This window comes from Alexandromys fortis, unplaced genomic scaffold (assembly GCF_014885135.2).
Source record: "Alexandromys fortis isolate MF-2015 unplaced genomic scaffold, M_Fortis_MF-2015_v1.1 scaffold_38, whole genome shotgun sequence".
In the NCBI taxonomy this organism is placed as follows: domain Eukaryota; kingdom Metazoa; phylum Chordata; class Mammalia; order Rodentia; family Cricetidae; genus Alexandromys; species Alexandromys fortis.
The window spans coordinates 6,534,292-6,557,846 of NW_026067916.1; the positions used below are offsets into that span (position 1 = coordinate 6,534,292).

Consider the following 23,555-nt stretch of genomic DNA (forward strand, 5'->3'; position numbering starts at 1 on the left):
CATTAAAAAAAAATCTACCTTCAGTATAGTTAAAAGCATCAAAAATAATAATTTTGTTCCTCCAACCAAGATTTATTGAACAATTAGTATATGTGTAGCACTGTCTGTATCAACTACACTGAATCGTCACAGAATTTTATGATGTCAGTAAGCACTCTCTTTAATTTTGTCTTATCAATGAGAAAGCTAAAATTTCTTGAATATTTGTAATGCACATACATCAAGCATGCAAGGCAATGGTTTATGTCTGCGTTTAAAACCTGCATCATGAAAAGATGACTTGCAGAGACCAGGGGACAAAGAACTGAAATGATTAATCATGATTGTGATACTGGGTCAATTTTAACCTTCCTATATCGGTATTTCAACAATACTCCACGAATATCTAGTTTGGATCAGGGAACCAATAAGCATGGATAAAGGAGCAGGTGAAGTGAGCCCAAGTGACAACTTCACACTGGAGTCTGAGAATTGAACGGCACGTGAAGTGCTGAGGAAGTTCTTGTGGGCGGGGTTAGCAATGGCAAGAAGGACAGAGCAGGAAAGACAGCCTACAGGGCAAGGGGGATTTCCACAGGATGCATGGTACATTTCAATTATGGAGGCTGGAAAGTACATTAAAGGTTGAGGTGAGGAAAACTAATTGAGAGCCTGGTGAGGTTTTACCAAGAGAGTGGTATCATTGCCAGCATTCAAATAGAAATATATTTCTAGGGCATAAATTAGGGGAGAACGTGAGCAAGGCGTACATCCATTTTCAGACTGTACAAAGGTCTGGTACCAACGGAAGGAGACTCGAATAGACCAGGGGAAGGACACGAAGGAAACTTGGAGATTCTCAAGATTCTCCAAGGGGAACAAGAAATCAAAACATCCTTCAGTTTCCACAAAGCAGTGAAGTGTAACCAAGATGACAGAGCTGAGGGTTTCCGGCGGGAGGATGGCCTTCACATTCTCTCGTGGCGACCAGGCAAAGCTACTCTGTAGCATAGGACCTCCTACATACACATTCTCAACTCCATAGTATATGGATAAAGGCCATGCGTGTTAGTCTAAAACATTAAGCTGTTACATACGAAGGTAAGGAATTCCTAACCCTGGCGAATTACAAAATAATGCGTAACGCATACTTGGAAATCCAGAGAGAGGCATATGATGTAATGCATATTTTAACACAATGCAAATTCGTTCTATTTAAAAAGTTCCCTAAAAATACTTATCAGAAAAATATATTTAATATATATCACTACCAATGGTGAATTTTCTATGAAAATTGCTGTCGTGCTATCTGTAACTTTGCTTTACTTTGTATTTGATTTTTTTGTTTTGTTTTGTTTTGTTGCATTTCTTCTGAGACAGGGTTTCTCTGTTGGAATGTTTAAAGATTTTTGTCCATAACTACTTCCCAGTTATTCTGCTCAGGTTCCCTCTAGTCAGACTGACTTTCTGAAATGATTGTTAGTGTCTCTCTCATGACATATTTAATGGCTTTTACCAACGTTAAAATATTTGATTTTCATAACCCTGAGATGTAAACATTTCTTCATTTTTCCTTTGAGGAAATAGAGGCTTGGAATGGATTCAAAAAGTTAACTAACTTCACACAGTGAGTTTGTTTTCCTCCCGATTGTGGCACGAGGCCTTTCCAATGGCATCAACACTGCACACCACTAAGAAAAACGATGCCAGGTGTTTATTAATATTAAAGTGTGTGTCACTTCAAAACAGTGCATTTTACATTATTACTGGAACATTCTTGGAAGCACCACGAAGGGCTAATATCTGAAACACTGGCAGTGTTTGTCGGTTTAGGCAGTGACAGCTTCCCTGAGTCCCTTAGATGGTAAAGGTGAAACAGTCAGGGGGAATTGTTTTTATAAAATAAGTGTGATGGTAGTCACAGAACCAGCTTCATCTGGTGATACTTAATCTCTCCACAGGGATTAGGCAGATAAGCAAAACCCACTTTTCCTTCCTTCCTTCCTCCTTCACACACTCTCCAATGTGACTATGTGTGCAACATACCAGCGAAAGAAACATCAGAATCTGTAACATTGTTGGCAGTGTATCCCAAACAAAAACCTTTATGAGCTCTTTAACACTTCAAATAAGTTCAGCATATAATAAGTTCAGCATATAGTTGCATTCTAATATTGTGAAACTTAAAATTTCAAGATTTCAAAGAAAAATCTTTGTACCAATATATACTTGGGAAAATGCCATACGTTTTAAAAATGTCTTAAAACAGATAATACTAATTTTTATGTGACATCCAAATTACTAAATAACAGTAGATACTCATATTCAGTCATAGTCATCATTCTATTGTCAAGATACAAATTGGTGTTACCTAGGTACTAAGGTCAATAAATATGGTAAAATATTATAATGTTTAAAAAAGCAGTTGCCTTGTATTCTAACTTGATTTTCTAGTTATGAGTCTAAAATTTTCCAACTGGGACCATTGTACTTGTAAAAATATTTATTTAGGTTAAGAATAATTCTTTAATCATTGCCTCATAAATGGAATGACACGGACCTTCAACTTTTATTTCAGTAGTCTTATATTTGCATAATTGGCTATTATACCTTTATAATTTAGAATACCTCGCACTCTAAGGGATACAGAAGTTGGTACTACTATCTAAACTCACCTTTGATAACTAAACATTGTAGGAAGAAAATATTATCATTTGAAACAGTCAGAAACCAAGTCACATAGAATGGCTACTTTCCATTTTAATTTTATTTTTATTTTTCAATCTGCCCTTCTAACTCAATTGTGCATCCTTGGCCACTGAAAGCAATCTCAGAAATTGCTGAGCTCCTTAAAAGGGAGTCTAATGAGATCTGAAAATCAATTCACAGGTCTGCCACTGATTCATTGGGCTACTCTTGCTTCTACTAAAATGACACAAAATTGGTCTTGTCACCATTTCAAACCTCAGGTTTGCCTCTTGATATAAAAGCACTTATCTAGCAGGCGCTGTGCAGATGCACCTAAGAAAGCAGCCTACCGAGCAGGAATCTCAAGGCTGGCTGCTCTCAATTGGTCGCTGCACTTGAGACTAGCTAGGAGCTCTGCAGAGGCTGGCTGGCTGTTCTTTCGAGTACTGCAAACACGATTTTGTCTGTGTGCCAGGGTTCAAGCTCCTTTAAGTGCTTTTATCCCAGTCATTTTTTTTCCCTCCTGATTTACATTTTGTTGGCACGGAGTAGCTGTCTTACCTCATATTTAAATTGATTAACCTAGAAAGGATGGATACTTAGTGCCCCACGTTTGATTGCCCTTCCCTGGCCTAAATCTGGGACGAATGTCAGACCTGAAGTAAGGAATCCCTCTTTCCTGAGCGCGTCCCATCCTTGTCACCACCCCACCTTTGCACTAGCAACCATGTGCACACTCATCTCTGACTTCGTGCAGACCTTACTTTATATCCTAGGCATAGATAAAGAAACAGATACTACCTTCAGAAAGGTACACTATTATCTGACAATAGAGTGTGTACAGACTTTGTGAGCAGTAGGCAAAATATTGCTATTTTTATCAGGTGGCAAACTCAGCCTGAAGTCCCTTGTCCATAGAGCACATCAGCAACAAATTGTAATGTCCTGCCATTGTAAAATCATATCAGGGGGAATTAAGTTCAATGTTTGCCACATACATGACCTTTGCTCTTCCTAATTACCTGATCGGTTTCACAATCTCCCAAGCCAAACATTGGAAGTATTTTCAAATATATTGACAGAAGATGAGTTCTATCTGGACAATATCAATTTATCAACTAAGAGGGACAACACTGTATACTCTCAGCGTCTCTAGAATCTAAAAACATCTACTATTTTTCTGTAAGTTTGTGCCTGCTGATAAATCATGGAGACTTCCAAATTTGCTCAAAGTACATTTATAAAGTAGTTATTACACACCTCCTCTAATCTCTATTCTTCATTTTAATATATGAAAAATGTAATAACTGGGGATACAGCTTAATGGTGCGGTGCTTGCCTGGCATGCATTCCCCCTTAAATATATTCCAGAGTTTGATCTACAATGCTGCTAAATTTGTTAAATTAAGTTTCGCAACTATGTCTGGAGAGATGACTCAGAGGTTAAGACACGTACTGCTCTTGCAAAGGATCTGAATCCAGTTCCCAGCATCACTTGGAACAGCTCACAGTTGTCTCTAAGTCGGGCTCCGCAGGACCTCAGGCTTCTCTGGGCAAGTGCACTCACATACACAAGCATGTGCGCATATACGCATGCATAGTTAAAAATAGTAAAAATAAATCTTAAAATTATAAAATTTAAATTTACACTATTTTTCCATATCTTTGGTGGCTTCCTGTTAAATCTGAGGTGGAGTTTATTTCCCTCAACAGTTAATCACTGCCCTTTCCCTTATAGTGCGTTTCTTGTTTCTCCCTCACTAATTACTGTGTCAAGGAATTCAAAGGCACAATTTTTGATAAGCCACAGATTGTACATATGATTTTATTTTTCAAAATTAAAATAAAATCAATTTCTGCTGCTAGCATCAATAGTACTTGCTTATATATTAAAAAAGCTTAAGTTATCAGCTCTCCAGAATAGATACAACTTAAATATTTCAGTATTATTTCAATCTTATTCTCATAAAAGTCACTGGATTTAAGTTGTTTTCTCTCAGTTGAAGCAGTCAACACATATCAAACATTATCAAAGAAAGTTACTGAGTACATTAGAGAAGCAACATGAAGGCAAGCTCCATGCAGAATCTCACCCACACATCCTGCATACAATGGACAGGAATGACTCAACGCTTTGATCTTCCCCGGGGAACATAAAAGAGTGAAGGAAAAAGCAGCATCTGTTGGAAGAAAGGTTTAATGAACAGGTGGAGACAAGTTGAGTGTTGACACAGAGCATGAGAAAAGCAAAGAGAGAGAAAATGCAGAATGGTTATCATCACAGACCTCCAGGGTCCAAGGAGACACAGTCCGATTCGAAAAAATGATAGTTAGATAAATGCACTTTGATTTACCTCTAAGCACTCAGAAGCCTGTTCTAAATTTCCACAAATACCTTGAATGGGACCGTACAATTCACTGTGTATCTATGTTATATTCTATCTGTGTAGATTCATATAAACGTTTCATGTTCTTATATCAATAGGAGATGCAGTGTCTTGGGGAACTATGAAGGTGTAATACTAAGACTATAACCCACTTTTACTGCCTATCAGAATATTTTATTGATTTTTTTCACTTATCTGAGGGAGATAAACGTCTATTGTGAAAAAGTGATTGACATTAAATCAGATTCCCCCTTAAATATATTTACTTGTGCATTATCTATATTCCAACAGCTATACACACTCTGAGATAGGAAATGGGAACCTAAAAATTGGAGAAACTTCCCAGTTTGTGAGTTTTTGCATTGTTAAGCATGTTTGTAGATTAAGGTGGTTTTCTGAGTTGATATCAAAGTACAGACCATACTCCCATGTGGTGAATGCTTCCTGTGATTCTTTACATGACAGAAGTCATGTCTCATGAATGCACGCATAGATAAAACATTTTCTCATGGCGCAAGACCATCGTTATTACATGACAACCTTATTCAAACAGTAAAATTATTGGCAGAGTTGTAATTTTGAAGTGGCCCCATATTATCTAAAAATGTTATGAAAGTTAAAAATCAACTGGAAATATGCTAATATGTAATTTAAGTTTGGAAGTACAGGCTATGTTTAATATCGGAGAAAGTGTCACATGGATACAACAGAAAGAAGCACAATCATAAGTGTGCTGCGGCAGTATTTGCACAGTGTAAAAAGAAAGCCACTGGCCTCTAAGATGCTGCCTGCATACCACAGACTCTCTGAACCCCCATGCTGTACATCTCAGCAGAGGTTGAAAGGTCACCAAGACATATGGTTGCACTTGATGAAGTAAATCTTTTTCGTCTCATCTTGCTTCCTCCTCCCTTTCCACTTTATGAACCTCTCATCCAGTTATTTCTGTGGAAAGACAGATCAGTTGTTACAAATAGCAGAAGGCCTCCCATCATCTGGCTTAAACACATTCTTCCACCTCCTTTGACACCTAGCAACTAAGGTGAGGTGTGCCTGTTGGTTTGGGTCCTGACTACTTCTACATCCTGTGGGGTGAGGTCTCTCACCTCCTGCATCCTAGTGTTCTTCCTTCAATTCCTCATCATTCCCCACTGGGCTCCTTGCAGGCTTTTTGAATTTGTTTCTCTTGCCCATCAGATCCCACGCAGGCAGCAGGCAGAGATGAGAGCTGTAACAAGATGTAGAGAGTGGGTCGGAAGTGGGGCAGATTTTCGTAGGTCAGATTTATTCCCCTTAGTTCTTTGGATACTTGAGCATCATTTCTTCATTTATCATTTATTATTTACAGTTATTCTATGCAAAAAAAAAAGATGTAAATTACAACATGAACCTAAACTTAAAATACCTGTCATGTTAAATTCATCGGTAAACAATAAGGTAGTCTTTATCTGAAAAAAAGGTTGGGCTCATCGTACTGAAAAATAATTCTGCATATATTTGACATAAATCATGATTTGTAGGTTAAAATAATTTACACTGATTAACAAATAATGCCCCTGAAGTTTTATAGAAGATTGTTTTGTTGTTCAACATGATTGTGATATATTTCATGTCTCCATCAACAATGCACACAGTATTTTCAAACGATTGTTCATAACATTTACACAGATGTGCACATATTTTGTTAGAGTTTTCAGAAAGTAAGTCAGCAAAGAAATACTAGGGATAAATGGGAATTGTATAAATCCTCAATTAAAGAAAAGAAAAAGAGAGAAGGGCATGGAGGAAAAAAGAGGGAAGAAGGAAGAAATCTGCCTCAAAATCAAATTTGGTAAAGCTGATTTGACTAGCAATAGAGGGTAACCACATAAAGAAAATTTGTTAGTTCATTTTGCGCCCTTGGACCAGGTGGATTAGAACTATGTTGGCATGAATACTTGGAATTAGGTATGACTTGGAGATGGATCGGATCTTTTCACTCAGTAACCTCACTGGAGGAGATGCGGCATCTCCAAGATGAAGTCAACAGCTTAATTATTCCTAGTGGAGACTGCACTGCATCACTTCCCCATTTCCCCCCACATAGGATTTCATTGCAGAATGTTTTAAAAGTAGAATGTTCTGTATGTATGTCAATATGGACAGCAGATTACTTTTTCAACTTAAGAGTTAACCTTCATAATAAAGTTTATTTTCCACTGCGCTTATTTAACATCTCCCTGGATATTAGTTTGACTACTGGAAAAAACTGACTAAAAATAAACCAGCTTTTCTAGCTAAAAGTCATGAGTAAAGGCTAACACATAGGAGATCACAACTAAAGGGAGCTGGAGCATCGTTTTTTAAAGCAAGGGGAAGTGGGGTCGTAAGTCAAAGAAGAAAGGTAGGAGGAGAAAAGAGTCCACATTGACATTCAGAGGATGATAACTGGGGGTGTCTTCACAAGGAAGGAGGACTCTGCCGTTTGAGTGTGGAATTAAAGCCCTCTGAGGAAGAGGACAAATTTTATTTTGGGAAAAGTTTTGCCTTTCATCCTCCCCCATTAGGGTTTCAATTGGCACAAGATGACACAGGCTGCCTAACAATCAGGCGTTTCAATCCGAAGGAAGCAACTTTCCCTCGACTCCCCTTAAGTGCCTTTTATTTTAGTCTGTGTGTGTAGAGTGTATTTGACAGATGTAAAACATTAATCCACTACAACTTGAAGAGGAGAGATTGCGAGCTGACTCTAATCTAAAATCCAGCAGATCGTGCAGGGTTACCTTGAGGCGGAGCCTGGATGTCTATTTACCGAGGCCATGATCATTTAAAGGGATTTTATTCATTCATGACGTCTAGATTTTCAACAGTGTCTGAGACGTCTAAAATGATTAGCGGATTGGAGATGTAAACATTATCATTAGAAAGGCTTAAGCCTTTCACTCCGTACTTAGGAATAATCGTTACTTTCCTGGGAACTCAAAGAGAAAACCTGAAGACATTGCCAAAAAGAGAAAGAGGAAAGGCGAAAAGCAAAGGAAATCTGTTCAAGGTGAAAGACTTTCTGTGATGAAAACACATTGATTTAGCAACAATATCAGATTGTAGGCTTAAATATGTCACTTTACCTGAAGGGGATGTTGCCACCCCTGTCTGAATCCAGTTACTCTGCTGAGTGCTCTGAGTTGTCTTCTTTGAGTTTTCTCCTTTTGAACTCTCCCACCCCAGCCTGGCAATTCCATTGATGGGGTGTGTGTTGTCCTGTTTGACATGTCACATGTCTAGCCTGATGTGAAACATGCAATGGCTCTAAAGAGGCAAATTCTTTTTACCTGTGTGTACAATGACCCATATTGCATCATCTGGCATAGTTTAGATTCTGGATAATATTTGTTGACTCAAGTAAATGGGTGAAATTACCAGTTTCAGTGTGGTTATTATGATTAAAAAAATATATGCTCTTTTCTATGAGAAGAAATAATTTAGTTTAAAAAATCATTTAGTCTTACTCAAGCCTGTTGTTTTACTTCTTTCATGTTTAAGCCTTTTGTCTACCACTGTGTCCTAAGCTTTCTTTTATCTGTGTTTTAAATGAATTGTTTTCTTGAAAAGAGACCACGGGCTTTCCATGTGCAGACTAATCCTATGAATTTGCACAAGTGTTCTAAAAACCTTTCTTAACTTTCCATCAAATAATGAAGAAATGTACCACAGCGTGCCTTGTGCTCAACAGCCACTAGTTTTTTTTTTTATTCTTAACTTCTGAATATTCTGTGTAATTGAATTCACATCTTTATCTTTCCTTTAAAATAATTAAATTAAATTCTGTTGGCCTGAATTCCATTGTTGTTCTGAAATAATTCTAGTTAAGAGAAAAATGTGCTCAAATTCAAAACCAAATTTTCAAAATTGTTTTGCTTCCATCTCTCTCTATATGTTTAATGATTCTGTACTATCAGTATATTAAGTAAGGTCTAAAAGTTAGCATCATTGCAATGAACAAACCAGGATCTATAAAGAAACAAATAGTTAACAAACTATGAGTTTTTCTGTGTGTGTGTGTATGTGTGTGTGTGTGTGCGTCGATACACACACAACAAACTCACAATTCTTATTGTATCTATAAAAGAAGCACTTAACTTGTAAAATAGCCATCAGAATGAATTTACCATAAGAAATCCTTATAAGCACTTTGACAGAAGATGTCTGGTTTTTATTAGGTGTTTAGGGGATTTGGAATTTGTGTGTGTGTGTGTGTGTGTGTGTATACTTTAGATAGATAGCATCTCAGTCAAGTCATTGAAGGGCACATACTATTCAATGGTTACATTCAAACCTGTAACTGAACTAAAATCAATAATCTTAGGTTATTTTTATCTGTAAGATAATATTTTTCAGCTGGTATTTGTCAATGTACAAATAATCAATGCATTGTAGATATGCTACCCTGAGACTGAGAACCACTGTTTAAAACATTAGAGTTCGTTAAGTACTTTATTCATTTTCAAAGGGACAAATTTTGTTCTGCCATTTATGCCAGTAGCAACATATATAATATGCAAGAGAGCACATTTGCCCCTCCTAAGGTAGAGAAAAATGAAGGAGCTGTCTAGATATTTCCATTGCTATTTTTAAAAAAAAAGTATTTTACATTGATCCTTCAAAAATATCACAGATGGCAATGTATTACTTGAGGTCAATGTTTGCATATCCTGTTTTTATTTAGTAAATGCACCTTTTCTCCTAGCAGCTCTACACTGCCTAATTGTTGTGGTTTTATTATTTCAACCCACAAACATACATCCCATCTGCTTCTGGTCTGCCACGAGGTGGACAGCCACATCTGCCACTTGTACCTGTCATCATGAGCCACACCTGGAGCCCAAATAGTCGCAACAGATTTTCATAGATTGAAATGTCTGAAATGGTGACATGTTTCTTTAAGCTGTTTCTCTGGGGTGTTCTTTATGGGTGGTAGAAAAATGATAATATCTATGCCCTTAATCCCAGCACTTGGCAGGCAGAGGCAGGAGGATCTCTGTGAGCTGTTGGCCAGACTGATCGACAGAGTAAATTCCAGGACAGCCAAAGCTATATATTGAGATCCTGTCTTGAAAAAATAAAAATAATTATAAATAAATAAATAAAATATGATAATGTTTTGTGACATTGTTATTTAGAAAATATAGATCAAAATTAAATGGATGCTGTACAAGTATTTGATTACTGTTTCTTTTCCCCAGCAATTTCTGCCAAAGGACTGATATAAAATCTTTCTGACCTAGTTCTTAATACCCTAGCATTGGAAGATGGTAGACTCTTAAATAGTAATATAGATATCACTGATGGCATATCCAAATAGTCTGCCAACTAAATCATTTTATTTAAACCCTACAGAGTTCTAAAGAGACAGATGGATTTTACTTCCCCCTCTTTAGAACAGAGATTAATTAGGAAATAATAGGTTAATCTATGTAAAAAGCATATCTCAAAAAACACAGATTTTTCATTGAAAACTGTTTGTAGCAACTTTAGTCTTTTAGTAACTCTATTTTAAGTTCCTCAAAATTAATTTGTGGAATGTTCCATAAGCATTTACATAAATAAATATTTATACAAGATAAATGCTTATTGCCTAATAAAGCAGCAGAAAAACAAAGATATAAAATTCTTTTTTTTTTTTTGCAAAGAAACTTTTCAGAACAAATCATTTTGTCAACTGTAAACAAGAGGAAAGTAAAATTGAATGGTTAGGAATAAGAATTACGAAGAACTTTTAAATTACTCATTGAATAAAGACAGCTACAGGGATTATTAAGTAGGCAAATAACGCAAACAAAGAACATTTTGAAGTTATTAGCAATTTCCTGGGGATAAAGTTCAGTGACTCAGTACTTCTTAGCATGTAGTAAATCCTCAGTTAAAACCCAGAACCTCAAAAACAAGCAAATAAAGTAAATACTAGTGGTTTCTGGATGAAGTTATTGGGTAAAGGGATAGATAAATCATGAAGGAAATTGGCTAGGAAACTAAATGCAAGTGAAATCTAGCAATGCCTTGAGAGGAAAGGGGAAGGGAGAATTGCTGGTACTCCTTGCTTAAAATAAAAGTAAGTTGATAATTGATATTTAGGTGTTGAGGCAGGATGGATCAATCAAAATGAAGTAGTATGCATACCCCATTTATAAGTCTGTTACTGTGTGAGCTAGTTTATAAGACAAAATAGTATTTTAAAAGAAATGAATGAAATTGAAAAGGCAAGGTGTATTCTACACTTTGGATATGAGGATCAAGTAAGTGATAAAATTTGGAAAATCTTTCATCTATCTTGATCCTTGGGTCAGGAAGTCAGAGAATGGAATGTTGGGGTCCTGTTTTGCAGAGGATAAGGTTTGGGGAAAAATACTTAAGTGAGGTATTGATTATGTAACAAATAGAAAAGAAGTGGAAGGTTAGTAGTTAGTCATGACTTTTAGGTTCTCAATGATCATTTTGCCATTTACAAAACAATAAATAAAAGTGTAGGAGGAAGCCACTTGTTGGTTCCTGGCTATTATTTGTAGCTCCTAAATAACCACACAGAAACTGTATTAATTAAATCACTGCTTGGCCCATTAGCTCTAACTTCTTATTAGCTAACTCTTACAGTTTAGTTCAACCCATTTCTAGTAATCTGTGTATTGCCATGAGGCTATGGCTTACCAGCTACAGTTTCCAGCATTTGTCTCCTGAGGCTCCATGGCTTCGCCCCAACTCCACCCTTCTTTCTCCAAGCATACATCCTAGCTTTCCCCGCTTAATTCTGTTCTTCCTGTCATAGGATCAAAAACAGTTCCTTTATTAACCAGTAGTAATCACAGCATACAGAGGGTATTCCCACACAATAAAAGGATGAAAATCAAAGAGTAGGATCAGAAATGGTACTTTTGGATCTGGTGGCAGGCACTGAAGAAAAATGAATGGCTAAGGAGTCAAATGGATAAAAAAGAAAGTAGATATGTAGACACATAAATATAAAGTCAAAACTTTAAGCAATACCTTGAAGTAGGTACTCAGAATTACTGTTTTCAATGAAAATACCAAGTAACAGGAATCATAAAACACCAGAGCCATTGCAAGAAGAAAGTCAGTTATGTGTCTCCTTCAAGTTCCCTGTGTGGAAAAGTGGGGACTGTATTACAAAATAAAGTAATTTTGAAGGTATAACTGAGGGGAAAGTGTGGCCTGGAACAACTAACTAAGATGCTCAGATGGAATCAAATTCAAAGAAGTGTAGATCAGCAAGAAAAAAACAAATGTGCAGCTGGCTAAATTTATCTTTATGGGTCTGAATATCTTCCCAAATTAATCGTTAAAGAATTCCAGGACTTGTCTTTGTTTCTCAAGTCTACCCTCTGTTGCACGGGCCTCTGGTTATCTTTTTGAGCATGTGGAGCAAAAAGATAAGACAACTGTAGGAAAGATAGATTAGAAAGTACAGTTCCTTATTTCCGAAATATCTCTGCAGCTCACCAACACATCATTTCTGCAGAGCTTTGAAAAGTCACTTATATTATGGAGCACAAGCTCAAGCTTTCTTATGAGCCTACCCTCTTCCGTTATGATCCTTTGGCCATTCAAACAATAGTTATAACACTCCTGGTCTTTTTATCAGTTGGATAACATAGATCAAAGCATTTCCTTTGCTAGATAGTGAAGAAAATAAAGCTATTTTCATGGGTCATTTGTGAACATTGTAAATATGAGCACTCACAATAAAACAACAACAAAGAGTTTGATATACAATAATAATATCCCACATGCTGTTCCATGTGGGATAAAGCGGTGGTAGAGGTGGTAACGTGGGTGAAGTCATTGTAGCACGCCCGACAGTGAAAGAAAACACATCTGTGTGAAGGTACCCCATCAGGACTGACCATCACCCGATGCGGAGCGAATGCAAGTAAGGAAGCATTGAAAACGGTGGCAGCTTTGTGGCTGTTTTCTAAATGCCGTAGTAACATCTATTTGTCTCAAGTATCCCTGGGCTTGAAACAGAATTTATGAACTTGTGAAAAACAAGGTAGCGATCTGACAGTTTTTTTTTTTTTTTAAAGTGAAGTTTTTTTTTTTTTTCTACATAGATCTGGTTAGAAAAAGATTCACCTCAAATACTGACCAACACTGTGAACAACACTGTGAAAAATTAGTTACTATTCATTGCAATTGTACACTGAGAAAGTTGGGGGTATTGGGAAAACTAAAGTGACAGTGTGTGGAACCCATGAAAGCACCTTTGCAATGTGATACTGTACCTACTAATGAAAGATTCTTAAGGGATGTTAGGCATAGAGGATAAGGATGTGCCAGTATTAGCAAGGGAGGATGCTGCTTTGGGAATGAGATAATTCTGGCTAAGGGCATCAATGGACTGTATTGAAGTTTAGGAGGAGCGAGGGGAGGATGAGAGGGGGTGATCTAGGAAATGAGAGCATAGATGTGGGAGGATATCACATTGCACGGAGCTTTGAAATCAACCATAAAACCCCAGACTCTATCCTTGGAGAAAAAAGTAACTGGTGGGCTGAGCTGAGGGCGGTGCGTAAGCACAGACGGAAATCAAACAGGGCTGCAAGGCCAGGAGAGACAAAACCTGACAGAGGTGGAGGGGATGGAAATACTGAGTTGGGTGCTAAAGTTACAAACTGTTGCACGAATATTTAAATTGAAATTCTGAATTTTATTTGTGATAACTTTTGCTAGAGTACAAACCCTTTTAAAACATTGAGTGTAATTATTGAATTGCTTATATCATAAAACTATTTTCATTTTAAACACCCTTAATTTTATGGTAAATTTTTGCATTTTTATTTAGCCTTACTACAAATAATGTCATCATTTTCCTCTAATGATTTGTATCCCTTATCCCCTTATTAAAATAAGTAAGGGAGAATGTAAAAGATGCAATGTCTTGAATTGAGTAAAAGCTCATGGTTAAAGCTGAAGGGAAGGCTTAGAAATTAGGAGCTGTGCCTGCTCTTCCAGAGGCTCACTGTTCATGTCTCAGCACCCACATGGCAGCTCACAACTGTCTGTATCTCCAGCCCCAGGGGATCTGACACCGTATTCCAGCATCTGTGGGTACCAGAAATAACACGCGGTCCATAGACATCCGAACAGTAACAAACCCATATACATGAAATAAAATAAAATAATAATGAATTTAAGAATGGCTTATGGTTTGAATTTTGATGCTATGTTTGAAAGGAGAATGTCAGCTGTATCATAGGGTCTTCTGGGAGGAGGAGCTGGTCTGCCATATGCATGACTGGGGTGTTAAGTTTAAATGATACAATGCTAAGCTTGAGTTCCAAAAATACTCTTGAATTTTTGAAAATTACAAGCAAAGCACACAATTGGGCCTTCTGCAAGAGCTCTTTTAAAACACCGCAGAGAACAATCCATGTATGTTGTTAGCCACTGAGAATACTAAATTGATTTTCTTCCAACTACCTACTATTTCAAATGAGCCATGAGGCAGTCTAAACAAAACAGACTTAGAGAATTTTTTATGACTCATGAAAATTTGGAATGAGCAGATGAGTTTGTTAAGTCATTTCACCTCGGTTTTAAAAGATTCAACCTTATTCCCTGTTTTAATCCAGTTATTCAACAAGCATATTAGGTTCCTTCATATATTCAAGTATTTGTTAAAGACATTTGTAAAAGAAATTATAGAAAAATTGTAACTTGTTATTTAGAAATTATTTTGTGTATTCATTGTCATTGCCCAGGTTGATAAATTTCTTTCAGATAGAGAATGACATTATTTTATCAAATTATGCTTAATCACTTATTCAAACATATAGTAATTCCAGAATATTGGACAGTGCTAGCCAAGAGCTACTTTCTAACTAGCTATGAGGAGGGAAAATCTACTTGTTCTAATGACCTAGTGTCTGCTATTAGAAATAGCAGCCAAATCGTTGTCAGCTAACCTTCAATGTTTTCTCTAAAGTCATCAGTAGGAGAATAAGTAATAAAAAGAATTTTGAAAGGAAAAGAAAATTCAAAATTATAGCAAAAGTATAAATGATTCTAAAAAATTAAATCAGACACACTAATTAAACATGTTGAGACCATCTGGAAAGGCCTGGAAGCCACTGGTGCTTCTAAGTGAGCTGTGTACCCGCCATCTACCTGTTTAATAGACAGACAACCAAGCACAAATGTGGATAAGTCAGCAAGATGTAACAAAGAATAATTAGCAATGGCAGTTGGGATGCAGCTTTTTTCTTTGGGAACAACACGTTTTATATAATTAACAATTGTATCAAATGTAGTATAGTTCATAAAATTTACCATGGCAGAAGACAGGCTAAACGGTGGGAACTATTGTTATCCTGAGATAGTGACTTAGGATCTCTGAATCCTATCAGTCTTATCATTTTGATGGATTATTTATTAAATTAAGATTTTAAAACTACCTACCTACAAGGTATGGCTATTATGTTGGTCAGTATTCTTTTCAGCCTTAAATATATCTATAACATTGCATTACATCTATTTGAAGAAATGCAGTTTAAAGCAATATTTGATATAGTGAGTATCCACATTTATATACAGATATGAATTAATACCATTTAAGGTACATTTAAGGCAGAGTATATCATGAAGTGATAATTTAATGAATTTTAAATAACCATTATTTTTTTTAAAAAAATTTATTCATTTTAAGCACCAACCACATTTTCCCTTCCCGCCCTTCCTCCCGCTCCTCATCACCTCTTCCCCAACCTACTTCCACCCACTCCTCAGAAAGGGTAAGGCTTCCCATTGGGAATCAACAAATCCTGGCACATCAACTGAGGCAGGACCATGTCCTTCCCCACTGCATCCAGGCTGAGAAAGGCATCCCACCATAGGGAATGGGCTCCAAAAAGCCAGTTCATGCACCAGGGATAAATCCCCGTCCCACTGCCAGGGGCCCCTCAAACAGATCAAGGTACACAACTGTCATCCATTTAAGCCCCCCTCCCTCTCTTCAGCTGGGCTCCCTGGTGCTTGGCTGTGGCTCTCTGTATCTGCTTCCATCAGTTAGTGGATGAGGGTCTTTGAGGACAGTTAGGTTAGTCATCAGTCTGTTTACAGGGGAAGGCCAGTTCAGATACCCTCTCCACTATTACTCTGAGTCTTAGCTGGAGTCATCCTTGTGAATTCCTGGGGATTTCCCTAACACAGGTTTCATCCTAACCCCATAATGACTCCTTACATCAAAATATCTCTTTCATTGCTCTCCCACTTTGTCCCTCCCCCAACTTGACCACCCCGCAATTCTTAGTCAAGTTGGAAATTATTAATTTTTATTGTTTATTTTAATGAAGAGACGTATCATATAAAAATGTAAGAATGTAAGAGCAAGACTACTTTCATTATACAGTAGTGACGTAGTCATAAATAGTACCAACAGTTGACATTGCCTTCTTGAAATTAGTCCATGAAAACCAGACAAGATACCTGCCACTGTTGAGTCCAGCAGCTCTGATGAGACTTCCAAATGCACAGACATACCGATGGCCCTGCATAAGTGCACTGATCCTCAAAACAAAACAGAAACGTGAGTTGAGGGAAAGGACTGGCAGGGAAGAGACATGGGGTTGACAGAAGTGGGCTATTTAATGGAGACAGTGGGCAACAGTGATGAGAACGCAAGTTTGCATTGAAAATGTCAAGGAGCAAACTTGTCACCTATATAATAATTTTGCAAAGACCTTGATAATTTTGTGGAATGTGTTTTGATCATATTCCCTCATCCAGCCCCACACTCATCACTGTCAGCTTCCCAGGCACTCAATTTTGAGCTTCACCCCCACCTTCCATTGAGTTTGTTTTGTGTTTCCCCATGACTTTGGGGAGTGAGGCCTGTCCTAGTGTGTGATCAGCTTACCGAGATTCACTTCTTTTACAAAAACCAACTCTATCTTCCCAGCAGCCCCTGAGCTTTTGGAATCGTGTGCATGAAGTCCCAATATCTGTGAGCTCCTATGTTCACCTGCCCTTGTCTATCTAGAAAGCAGACTTCTCCTAAAGTCACATGCTGCTTCAGAGTCTTAATGACAAAGTTCTTTACCCATACATCAGTGCACTGCTCAATCTTGATTACACAATCTTCCTCTTGTAGTGGATGATAATCAACACAAAGAACAAGTTTAATTAATTTTCTGTATATATTTTTAAGGGTAGATTGTGGCTCTGAGGCCATGGCATCAATAATATTTTAATATTATGATAGCGCCAAAATTTACTTCTACTGACTGGCAAGAAATAGTTTGAAATTAGTTGAATTTCTTTTGAGTTTGGGTAATGGGAAAAATTTACAGAATTTATAGACATCAAAGATAATGATGACATTAACTTTGCCTATAGATTTTCTGTGATCAAGTACCTCTGAATTTTTTTTGGTCATCTCTTAAAAATGATCTTCTGACTAATTTTTTATAAATTACTGTAGAATAACTTTTCCGTTAAATTAAGGCTCACTACTCTGAGTAAGATCATATATAAATATGACCTATTAAAATATACTTATTTCCAAGTAATTTTTGCTTTACATAGTAATTCAAAATGTATGCAATGATGACTCTATTAGATGTTACCTAAGTTCCTTACCATTGGATAATGTGCAATAACCTGCGCTTCTCCTCTTTTCTACAATGACTTAATGACAGCAATTTTAGCGCTTTCCCCATCCACCTTTGGCTGCTCACTCTGTCACTGAGCTTTTCAGCTAGAACAATTCAAGCAAATCATTTATAACCTGAAAATGAAAGGGGTGTGGAGTTATTCCCTCCCTGGCGTCTACACTCCATTCCTCTCTCTGATCAGGCACATAGCAGGCAGAGAGACTGGCTTGTATTGGCGAGTGACCAGGAAAGGGCAAACCAGGAGGCAGCCCCAGGGCTCTACTGGTAGTCAAGCTTTAGTCTTCTGTTTCTGTCACCATGATGCAAGCCACCTGCAACTTTCTCCCAATGCTGTTGTGAAAGAAACTCAAAATGAGGTAGGACAGGTATGAAAGCAGTAAGTAGTCAATCTGTTCATTTAATTCTGTTTCTCTTTTCCTCACGTTCAGCATTATCTGCTCTGATTTATGCATCCACATATTTAGATAAACAAATAGAATGATTGGGAAATTTGTTAAGTAGTACACATATATAAATATAGTACACAGGGATCAAATGAACAGAATGTGTGGATATCTATGGGTATTGACAACTAGAAAACCTCATTTACTAACCTTTATTTTATTCCTACACCAAGCTACCATTTAGATGAAGCCTTTCTCCTAAACATTTCTCCAAATCGATGCTAGTCTTCACCTGCTACAAAATCCTAATGTTTTAAACACAACATTTCTATCTTTTAATTGCAAATTACAACGAATAGACTAGTTTATTAACCATTGTCTATAACAAAAATAAATTTTAGTGAACTTTTATTATGTTTTCTTTAATTGGAAATATAATTTAGCTATATATATGCCAAGTTCAAACAAATGGTAATTTTAGACATATGGCATATTTCTCAGTATCAAATATTTTAGTTAATAAGTAAAGTCAAATGTTCTATTTATTTCAGATTATGTAATTAAATTTGGTTAATTGGACAAAGAAGTCTTTTTCCTTAGGCGGAAACTGACATTTGGGAGTGAGATACTCACATAAATAATTCAAGTGTTCAATATAATATACTGTAATATTACCAAATGCTAACTCAACAGATGACATAGAGTATCTCTGTGGTAATTAATGTGCTGATAAAAGAAACCACTCGATTAAATCTGCACATTTGTTTAAAGAGTGTCCTGGGAGCTGGTGAGATGGCGCGATGGTTAGAAGCACTTGCTTTTTACCGACGACCCGAGTTCAATTCCTAGAACACACATGGGGTCTCACAACCACCTGAATGAAACTCGAACTCCAAGGGATCTGAAACCCTCCTCCAGCTCTGCAGGTACCAGGCATGCAGGTAGTGTACGACCATACATAGAGACAAAATAACTCAAACACCTCAACAAAGAAGAAACTATTCTGCGTGTATTATATTATTGCTAATCATGATTTCAAAGCATTCTTTATTACTTCAGAATTCTAGATAATTTAGACATAAATTGGTATATATTTAAGCAGTCAAAGTATTCATTAAGTATGGTGCTCAACTAGGGTGTTCTTATAAAATCAAGATTATGAAATATCATCGTCATTAAAAGTTTAATTGCAGGAGAAATAATGGGTGCGGGTATGATTTTATAATTTAATAGAAATTGTGCCTTTGAAACATTGAAGTTGTTATTAAATTAAATGTTCAACTGTGATGAACTGATAAACCATAGAGCCCCTTGGAACCTATCTATGAGAATATGACCCAATCCTTGTGTAGGTTTTATTAGTTGAAGGGAATCTATACAAAGGCAACTAGTTAGATGAAAAATGCCTACTATTTGCCATGGAGACATGAGTCAAAGGTAAAAGAGAAATTGAAACCAGGAACAAATGGGAACATCAAATTGCCTCACAGAAAGTCCCAAGTCTCCAAAAGAAGCATTCAAATCTAAACTGTGTCTTTATATTTGTTTTCAAGACAGGGTTTCTTTATATAGCTCTGTCTGTACTAGAACTCTCTCGAGACCAGCTGGCCTTGAACCCAGCAATCCTTCTGCCACGCGCTTCTGATCACGTGCTGCTACCGAGCAGCCGAATCTAAATTTTCAAAAGTGTATTTAGTAAATAAATTCTGTTTCTGGGCTAAAATAAGTCCATACAATGTTCTCTTTAAGATTTACTTAAAAGATGCCTTGGTTAAGGTTTCTTTTGCTGTGAAGAGACACCATGACCGTGGCAATTGTTATAAAAGAAAGCATTTGATTGAGGTGGCTTGCTCACAGTTTCAGAAATTTCATCCATTATCATCATGGCAGGGGGAATAGAGGTGTGTAGGCAGACATGGTGAAGGCTTCATTTTGATCAGAAAACAACAGGAAGTAGACTCAGACACTAGGCATAGGAAACCCCAAAGTCTACGCCCACAGAGACATAGTTCTTCCAACAAGGCCACACCCACTCCAACAAAGCTACACCTCTTAATAGTGCTCCTCCCTATGAGCTTATGGTGTCCAATAACATTCAAACTACAGAGATGATAAATTATAGAAACCTGTATGTTTTCAAAAATATATGTTTTGTATTTGGTTGTACATAGTATTATGATAGAAAAGAAGTTATATATAGAAACAGTACCCAGAACCTGTATCAGACTAATATCTCGCATCATGACTTTGAGATTTTTCTCTACATATATTTAATATAATTTGCATTAGTGCACAATAAGGAACAGAAGTAATAGCTGTAAATATTGTGTGCACTTAGTGAAAACATCCCCTTTATCTCCTGTTTAGTAACAAACAGCTGTGGAGACATTCTATCCCCTACAGCTATCCTTCCTGGCATTGCAGAGTGCAGTATTCTAAATGCCACGGCTATGACCCTGCTCTTTTTCTTTTCATTAAAATAGATTTCCAGAAGTGACATAATCAAGTTAAGCTGTGTGGATATTTTCAATTCCCAAAGTCTCTCTCACATTTGCATTTTAGCAAAACCCGGCCGACTTGTTTCCTGCAACGTTTCTGCCAAAATAATAATAATTATGGTTGAAGTCTTTGCTAACTTGCTAAAAGAATATCAAAGTTACATCACATCATTATGACACACTTGAGTGACAAGCATTGCTAAAACCAAGTTGGGGATAAATAAAATGTTCATCTTTTGGCCTCATCGCTTTCCAGATGGCATCTCTCTGAGGGGAAAAAAAAAATAGCTTGAAATGTAAAGAAGCCATATGAGTTAGTTCAGACACTTCTCCATGCATATGGTCCCTTTGTTGACATATTTATGTATAAATTGGTAAGATTTCTCAGTGATAGCTAAACATGGATGTGAGAAGGAGATTTATAAAAAGAAGTTAAGCTAATTGCTGTATTCTCACAATTTATAATACAGACCTGGCTGTTTTATGGAATGCTAAGACCATACATAAAAAAAATAATTAAAACACATATATGAAAAGATAAGTGAGTTGTCCCTTTTCTTCACTGTCTGCCTCATTGATTGTTTTAGTTTGAGCTTGCTTTACTCGGTTTAATTGTGGCAAAGCTATGCAGAGTAAATTGGTTATGTTCTGGAATTTCTCCTTCTAGCCAATGTAGAATTTTTTTCTTTCAGTGTAATACACCTTGGGAGTTAACAGGCATTCATAGTTGAATAATTAGACCATGACAGCCTTGTGATATCTGCATAAACTCAAATTAAGCTCCTATTAAAAACATAATCTGCATGAAGTATGAACACATGTGCTTTCTGTTTTCTTTGGTTTATGCTATTAATTTTAATGATGACAAAAAGCAGATGAATTATGGCCCTGAGGTTGTGTGGGGAGCCCAGATAAATTCAGATCCCTTAAACTTGAGAGGGCAAATCCTCTTTAATCCAGCAATAAGGCATGCTGTGTTGTTGCTAGGAAAGGGGAAATAAAGGGATACTACTTTCCCAAATGTTGAAAAGAGGAACTGTGCATTTTCAACAAACAAAATGAGAAATATGTTAATTCCTTCTAGTTGCTTTCAATGATATACAAGATAAGAGGAGGACTATATTATGTGTCAGAGACAATTCACTTAAGTTTAATTAAGAGCTTGATGTATGTATGAGCTACAAGAACTAGAACATATATATATGTATATATACATACATATATGTGTGTGTCTGTGTGTATATGAATAACATACACACATATGTGTATTCTGTGCATACAACATATTCATGAAGAGAAATAAAATTTCATTCAAGAATGAAATACTCAAGAGTTCAAATGATAAACATCAGATTTTTGTTGTTTCAGTACTGAGCCTGCAATTAGTTTGCTTGGTTTAGCTACAAACTAGTTCTATGAATTAAGCAAGTCACTTTTTTGTCTCTTATTTTTAATATGAATACAATATAATTGCAATGTATATTTCAAAATGATGCAAAAATACATATAAATCCTTGAAAATGCATGCTTAGCTCTCTGATTAGCAGATGCTAGCTATTATTTGTTACAAAAATGAGTTATCCTACCACTAGCATAGAAAAGGTGAATATTTGTTTATTTATTTATTTATTACTTGGAGATGGACAAGGGGTGGTATTAAACTCAATACTAAGTCACTAATCTTTTACAGGTCTAAGATTACTAGCCTGAGCCACCATGGTCAACTAATCATATATTTATTATAAATAAAGTTACTAATAGCTAAATCACTCTAGGATTTACACATGCTACCAGTGTCATCATACCTTATAACTCACTTGACATTTGAAGACTTTTTATAGTGTCTCCATTTCATAGATTATATTAGCATTTTAAGTGAAACTTTAAAACTTGTTCTGGAACAGGTAATTAACAGTTGGGACAATAATACTTGCTGACTATCCCAGAATGCAGAAGCATCAGTGTTTTTATTATGTCTTCCTTAAATAGGAAACAACAAGAAAGTTCAAAATTACAATTATAATAAGTAACAAAAAACCTCATAATATCTCAACATTAAATTAAGAAGTAAAAACTTTGTAGTGTTAAAACAATAGTTAGAGGGCTAGTAGAGATTTAAGTCAAAGAAGACAGTTTTTTTGGCAGTTAAGGGGAGGCCTGCCCCTTTCTAAACATAAACAAAGGAGGGGATTAGGGGAGGCAGGAGTGAGGAGGGGGAACAGGAGAAGAAGAGAAAGGGGAAACTACCATTGTGTTGTAAAATTAATGAAAAGAGAGCCTGCAATCTTCTGGGGGAAGATGCAGATGAACTCTCCAGGAATGTTGTCATTGTTCTAAGAATGTTGGTGAAGTTTTTCACGCCTGCATTGTGGATTCCAGTAATAATTCTCTAGAAGCAAATGTTATATTAAACTTAAAAACCTGCAGTATAATTAGGAATTAGATATTAGTCATATTCAGTTACTATTACATAGTAACATATTTCTTCAGTATAGCACGAATATATCTTGTCTTAATAGAAATAACTTTTGTCAAAATGTGCATACATTTGGTGATGTTTGTAATTTTGTTGTTGTTGTTTTTTGTTTTGAGACAGTGTTTCTTTGTGTAGCCTTTGCTGTCCTGAAATGCACTCTGTTGACCAGGCTGGCCTAGAACTCACAGAGATCTGCAAGCCTCCGCCTCCCAAGTACTGGGGTTAAACGTGTGCTCCAACACCACCAGGCTATGGTTCTGTTTTTTTCCGTGAAAATTTTGCTATGTGTGATTTTTCAAGTGGAAACCATTCAGTAGAATAACAACTTATTCAAGTTTTTCAGCTTCAAAACCTGCATTTACAACAGCAAGTTGTTTAGTTATGAAACATCTTATGAAAAAAACTCAAAATAATTAGTGGAAAAATAAGTTATTAGTGCATATATTACCTGAGAATCCTTACAGGTATACATTTTCTTTAAC

General features: G+C 36.4%; 1 protein-coding gene and 1 long non-coding RNA gene across 4 annotated transcripts in view; one reads left to right on the forward strand and one right to left on the reverse strand.

Annotated features, from left to right (window-relative positions):
* Sema3a (semaphorin 3A) overlaps positions 1 to 23,555 on the forward strand; it is a 350,207-nt gene that overhangs the window by 229,908 nt on the left and 96,744 nt on the right. The gene's annotated exons all lie outside the window — the stretch shown is intronic.
* On the reverse strand, positions 5,745 to 8,248 carry LOC126500073 (uncharacterized). Its single transcript, XR_007591243.1, has 3 exons — positions 8,162 to 8,248; positions 6,161 to 6,282; positions 5,745 to 5,999 (listed from the first exon to the last, which is right to left on the reverse strand). It is a non-coding gene; the product is annotated as an uncharacterized lncRNA (long non-coding RNA).